This window comes from Lipotes vexillifer, unplaced genomic scaffold (assembly GCF_000442215.2).
Source record: "Lipotes vexillifer unplaced genomic scaffold, Lipotes_vexillifer_v1.1 scaffold63, whole genome shotgun sequence".
Lineage (NCBI taxonomy): Eukaryota > Metazoa > Chordata > Mammalia > Artiodactyla > Lipotidae > Lipotes > Lipotes vexillifer.
In genome coordinates, this window is record NW_006784492.1 from 3,331,962 (window position 1) to 3,338,569 (window position 6,608).

Here is a 6,608-nt window from a genome sequence, read left to right on the forward strand (position 1 = left end):
TCCACAGGTGGTAAACTATCAAGCAAATGCTGTCAAGCACATGTGATTCTGCCCTGACTGGGCTGACTCAGCCTAAAAGGTTGCCAACTTGCCTGTGTCATTTTGTATAAATTTTAATATAGTCCCCATCTGTTAGAGTTAATCTTGTTTGGCTAATAAGATCAAAAGTGGGAAATATGTTCACTTCTCTTAGTAGTCTATACTCTGGTTTCTTTGAAAGGTAAATCTTTAAAAAATTATTTTAAAAAATTTCCAAGTAATACACATAAGTGATTTATTAGTATTTCAAGAATTTTACTGTCAATATGGGAGTTCCCAGCCCTGTTGGGCAACCACTTTTCATGTTTTTGGCTGTTCCTCCGGCATTTACTGCCATATTTCTAAACCACTGGTACGTGCATAGGTAGGACGTGTTTTATGCTTGTCTTCATGGGATGTATCAGGTGGTCAGGAATTTTGGGAGTGGAGCAGAAGTACCTTCAGTACTTAGACCTGCACTTAACTCTGTTGATCTCTGTCTGGCATCTCCTTCTCTATACCGTGCCTGTTACCATGAAACGGGATCTTCTCTATACCCAGTAGAAGTGACTACAGGAGGTCTAATTACTCCTGATTCTCAGACTTTTTTAAAAAAAATTTTTAATTGGAGTATAGCTGATTTACAATGTTGTATTAGTTTCAGGTGTACAGCAAAGTGATTCAGTTATACACGCACACACATATGTACATACCTACATATACACACGTACATATATACATACACATACATATATTCGTCTTCAGATTGTTTTCCCTTACAGGTTATTACAAGATATTGAGTAGAGTTCCCTGTGCTATACAGTAGGTCTTTGTTGTTTACCTATTTTATAGATAGTAGTGTGTATCTGTCAGTCTCAAGCTCCTAATTTATCCCTCCCCCCATTTTCCCCTTTGGTAACCGTAAGTTTGTTTTCTATGTCTGTGGGTCTATTTCTGTTTTGTAAATAAGTTCATTTGTATCAGTTTTTTAGATTCCACATGTAAGTGATTTCATATTCAACTCCCTTAGTGGAGCCCCTACCTCACTCTCCCCTCCGGAGGTGACCAGTGCCTCTAGCTCTTGAGCCTTTTCTAGTTTGGGGGTATGAATTGATTGTACCTCTAGCCACTTCGCACTCAGCTTTCTTCGCACTCTGGTTCTTTGATTAGCTTTACCTCTTCCAAACATTTGTTGATATTTCTCATCTCCTGCTGTTTCTTTGTCTTTGTGCTTTGTGGATTTGTATCTGTTAAACAGTATTATTCGTAGCTTGGAGTTATTTTAGGGAGTAAAGGGAAATGCATGGAAATCACCAAAAAGCAAATGGCATAATGATAACAATCACCGTGTCAATCAATTATTGTTTTAAGCTAATGAACAGACTTTCTCATAATTCATTTCATTTGATGCTTAGAAATGCCTGTGAGGTGGTAGGAAGGAGTTAAATGGGTAAAATAACTGGTCCAGTTTCACAGGATGAGTCGGTGGAAGAATTAGGATTAGAACTTGATTTTCTGACACCCAGCCAAGGCTCCTTCCATTAGCCTGTGAGGTTTTCTGGAGGTTAATATGTGGAATAAAACACTTATCCCTTTTAGACATGAAACTGCTGATAATTTTAACAAGAAATAAGTCAGTCCTTTTCCTCCATGACTATTATAACTTTACGTCATTGCATATTCCTAAAGATAAGCATCTTCTTTATTTCTTTTTTCTTTTGCATTTGTAATGTACTACTTACTGAATAGATCCTAAAAGCACAAGTTCTCCCTGGGGGCTTATGATCTAATGAGACATATAAGACCATAAAGGCAGAAAATGAATAAGGAGAAGTTGGGTAATTCTACTCCAGTAGACATATTTGGCATCTGGTTTTGTGTTCAGAGGCATTTTTCTCTGTTGCCTCTTCTGATTTCCTCCCACCCCCGACCCCACCCCACTTAGTTATGGGAGAGACATTTAAGGGGAAGGAGGGAAGGACTTCTGAGGAGAAATTTAAAGAAGGGGAAAAAGGGGAATCGCTTTAGATTTGGATACAGAGCAGAAGCTTAGGCTTAGGCTGTGTGAAATAAAACAGAGCCCTTTCTTGGTTTACATGTGCCAAAATAGCCCACCTAGAAATGAAAGCTCAATGAACACAGAGCAAGTGATCTCAAATGTTTTATAAATGTTTGCTCCGGAACATTTCTCTCTCTATTTGTTATCTCAAGAGTGTTAGTCTGAAGACATCTCCTATCTAGTGCAGGAACGTTTTCAAACAAGGACGGAAAAACATCACAAACCTGGTTGCCACGTTGAGAGACTCGTGAAGTAATCACACTACTTTTACATTAAAATTTTAATGTAAACTAAAATCTTTAATTTACATTAAATTAATTAAAATTAATTAATTAATTAATTTAATTTTACTTTTTAAAATTAAAATTTAATTTAAAGTTAAAATTTAATATACATTAAATTTTTTTTTTTTTTTTTGGGTTTTGGGGTTTTTTTTGCGGTACACGGGCCTCTCACTGCTGTGGCCCCTCCCGTTGCGGAGCACAGGCTCCGGATGCGCAGGCTCAGCGGCCATGGCTCATGGGCCCAGCCGCTTCGCGGCATGTGGGATCTTCCCGGACCGGGGCACGAACCCGTGTCCCCTGCATCGGCAGGCGGACTCTTAAGCACTGCGCCACCAGGGAAGCCCTACATTAAATTTTAATGTAAATTTCCTAGTCCCTCCTTTGAGCTTCAGTTTAGTATAAGGATAAAAATGACCAAAATGTGTATAGGCTCCCATGCCATTTTCTGGGCAGTTTTTGAGGTTTTCTCAAGGTAAGCAATGGGGAGAGGTTGGGGCTTAAACCAGGGAACACTGGATAGGAAGGGGCAGATTTCATCACACTAAGTATTCCAAACCACGAATTTGCAAATGACAAGGGTTTTCTTGTGTTACCTGATACCTGGTTACATAATGGCTGTCCCCAAACTTTCGCCCTGTCTTTACTCCATGCTTCGCTAATCAATACGAAAGATTTTTCTTGGGACATTCTGGGGCACAGCCTGTGATGCCAGCCCACTCCAGTCTACTCTCTTTTGTGGAGTCCCTGCCCAGCCATCATAATTCTCCCTCCAGAGCAGTCGATGAGGACATGGTGGGACAGAGTCGAGAGAGCATGGGTTCTAGGATCAGGCTAATTTGGCTTTGGTGCCTGGCAGTCCCACAGAGCCCTGTGATCGGGGACTGGTTACTTCCCTGAGACTCAGTTTCTTTATATGTCAAATGGGTATAAAATTGTATTTATATGTCAGATGGGTATAAAATTGTACTTCACATGTTTTTTTAGCAGGTGCAGTGATATAATGAACGCATAACGCTAAATCAGTGCCCGGCGTATAATAGATACTCAATAAAAGGCAGCTGTTATTGTTCATGTTAAACATAGTTTCAAGGAGTCAAAGTTATGAGCAAAGTGTTCATCAATTCTGCTCCTTTTCCTCTCAAGTTAAAAACAAAGCTCAAAGGCATAGTTAAGCTGTTAATTGTAGTACTTTTGTGTAAAGCTTGAAAATTAAAGCAGTCAAAATAGAAAATAATGCTAAGTTAATAGCAGGTAACTAACTTCAAAGCTGATATGAGTGATTCTATCAAACTCATCAGAATAAACATTGATTCAACAACTAATACATGCCACATGTAGAAAGAATATGCACGCGTGAGTAAAATTAGTCTCTGGCTTCAAAAAACTCACAATCTTGAGGGAGGTAAGGCTTTATACCTAACTGTGCTACACAGTATGATAAGTCCAGTGTTGGAGACAGGATACCATTGGAGTACAAAGAAGGAATGGCTGATTCTAATGAGTGGGTGGCATGAGTGTAGCTTCACAAGGTGGTGGGTGTGGTTTGGATGAGTAGGGTTTGGATGTAGTCAGACACTGAGAGGATGGGAATTCCAGATTAGGCAGATGCTCTAGCAAAGGATGAAATAGTGGAAGCTCATGTTCAAAGGAGAGATCTGGTCTGGCCACGATGAATTTTTCCAAAGGGAGATGAATGGAGATGAAAAGATGTTGGGGTCATATTCTCAAGGCTTTACGTACCTTGTAAGAAGTTTCTATTTTAGTTAGGAGGTAATGGGAAGCCCGTGAAGGTCCTTGAGGCTAACAAAGACAGGGTCCAGTTAGAATTTTAGAAGAGGTAGCTCTGTGGAAGGTGAATTGCCAAGGACAGAAGTAGAGTCGGAAAGCTCAGTCAGTCACTGAGCTCCTGGGCTGATCTGTTAATATCTGAGACATGCTGAGCATTGGCAGGAGTGAGGACAACGTGAGGGGATGGTTAGATTTGAACATCATCTCCAAAGTAGAGTCCATAGCATTGGATGGCTGATTGGATACAGGTGAAGGGTTGTTGGCACTCAAAAAATCCTTATTGTTTTTCTTAAAAAAAGGTAATTAAATCCTGGACGTAAAAATTCAAATACCGTCAAATATAAAATGAGAGAAGTTAAAGTCCCTCAGAGACAACCTCTGTGTCCTTGGTAATACTTTGGGGGAGAAACCCTGGAAAAGGTATCTGGATTACGGGTTTGTGCGAGGGTTGCTCTAAGATACGTTTTCAGGAGCGAAACTGTTGAGCTAAAGGGTCACTTCCATTTTGTAAAGAAGCAGGGTGAGAACAAGGAAGAGAAGGCTGCCCCAGAGACAGTATGGAAAAGAAAAAAATGGGTGGACTGATGGCACCTTATCGTGGGTGAGCCATGAAATGCTGGGGCGGCGATGCGGAGTACGGGGTTAACTAGGAAAGGAGATGGCCGCTGTTTCCTCTAAAGCCAACAAGAAGGAGGAAATGATGGGTGAAGGAATGGGAAGAGGGGCCGGAAGGTGGGTAATTCTGATATTCTCAATTATTTCAGAGAATTAATCGTCAAAATACTTGGCTAAGAATCAGTAGGGTCAGAAATGTGGGGGAGGGCTTCCCTGGTGGTGCAGTGGTGAAGAATCCACCTGCCGTTGCAGGGGACACGGGTTCGAGCCCTCGTCCGGGAAGACCTCACACGCCGTGGAGCAACTAAGCCGGTGCACCACAATCACTGAGCCTGCGCTCTAGAGCCTGCGAGCCACAACTACTGAGCCCACGTGCCACAACTACTGAAGCCCACGTGCCTAGAGCCCATGCTCCGCAACAAGAGAAGCCATGGCAACGAGAAGCTTGTGCACTGCAGCGAAGAGTAGCCCCCGCTCGCCACAACTAGAGGAAGCCCGCGTGCAGCAACGAAGACCTAACGCAGCCAAAAATAAATAAATAAATATATTTTAAAAAAAAATGTCAGGGAATAAAGGGAACAGGCTTGAAAACCACATTTTGGAAGATAGAAAAGAGAATCCGTTGGGAGCAAAGTGAAATATTTTCAAGCAACAGCTAGCTGGGACCCAACTGAGACTGTGATGCACAAATTTGTAGAACATCCAACATGCATGTAAAATAGCAAGAGAACGGGCTATCATTCGCAACCATATTCCGTAAAACCTTGAAAAGTAATGCAAGCTTACCCTGAAGGGCCCTTGAGAAGGCAGAGGAGCAGCAATTACATCACACCATATACAGTGAAAGTTCTTAAAAATAAATTTCAGTGGTTTTTCTCCTTGAGGTCACTTGTTACGGCTGCGGTCTCTCTTTTCTCTTTTCTAAAACTCCACCCAGCCTTGCTTTCTCCTCATTCTGCTGTCCCTTCTTTCCTACTGCCTCCTTGACCTCTTAGATTTTTCACTTCACTTTTGAGGATGATTCTGTGGCCTATTTTATATAAAGCAGTTTTCTCTTTCTGGACTGTCTCCAATTCCCTTCTCTACTCATAACCTTCATCATTTCATCAAATGCCCAGGACTTGAGTGTCACCAGCAGAGAATTCTCTTGAGAAGGCAGGACAGAGGGAAGGAGAGAGGAGACGCTTGGTGTGTAGTATTTTTGCCTGTCAGACAGCCGTTCTCAGCAATTGTGGAGAAGCGGCAGAGAGAACTGGTGTTTGAGTTGGTTCAAGGATCAGTCAACCCAAACATTAAACGTGTAATTATCAAAGATAGATTTGAAGTTTGCAGTCATGTGTGAGCAACGTATTTGTTGGTATGCTAGTTGTTAGAGTTGATGTATATATGGATCACTTTGATGTGACTTTATTTTCAAGTATTTCTTTCACTGTGCCTTTATTTTATATCACCTTCCTTGGCAGTTTTCGAGGCTTAAACACAGGGATTTCTAATATTTCGGATTCCTGAACTTTTACTTTATTTTCCAAACAGGTTTGCTTTGACTGATGCCTCTTGTTCCTTTTGAGCTATGGGATGCTGCCCCTGACTGTCCCTTTCCCTGAAGCGCTCTTTCTCCAGATCTTTGCATAACTGGACCATTCTCATGCTTTAGATTGAAATTCAAATATCACCTTTTCAGAGGGCCTTCTCTGACCAGCTTATCTAAAGGAACACTATCCTTATTGCCAATCTGTTTAGTTTGACGGTTTATTTACTTATTCTTACATGTCTTTTCACTAGAATATAAATTCCATTAGGAAAGGGATTTTTTTCTGTCTCATTTACCACTGTCATCCCTACAC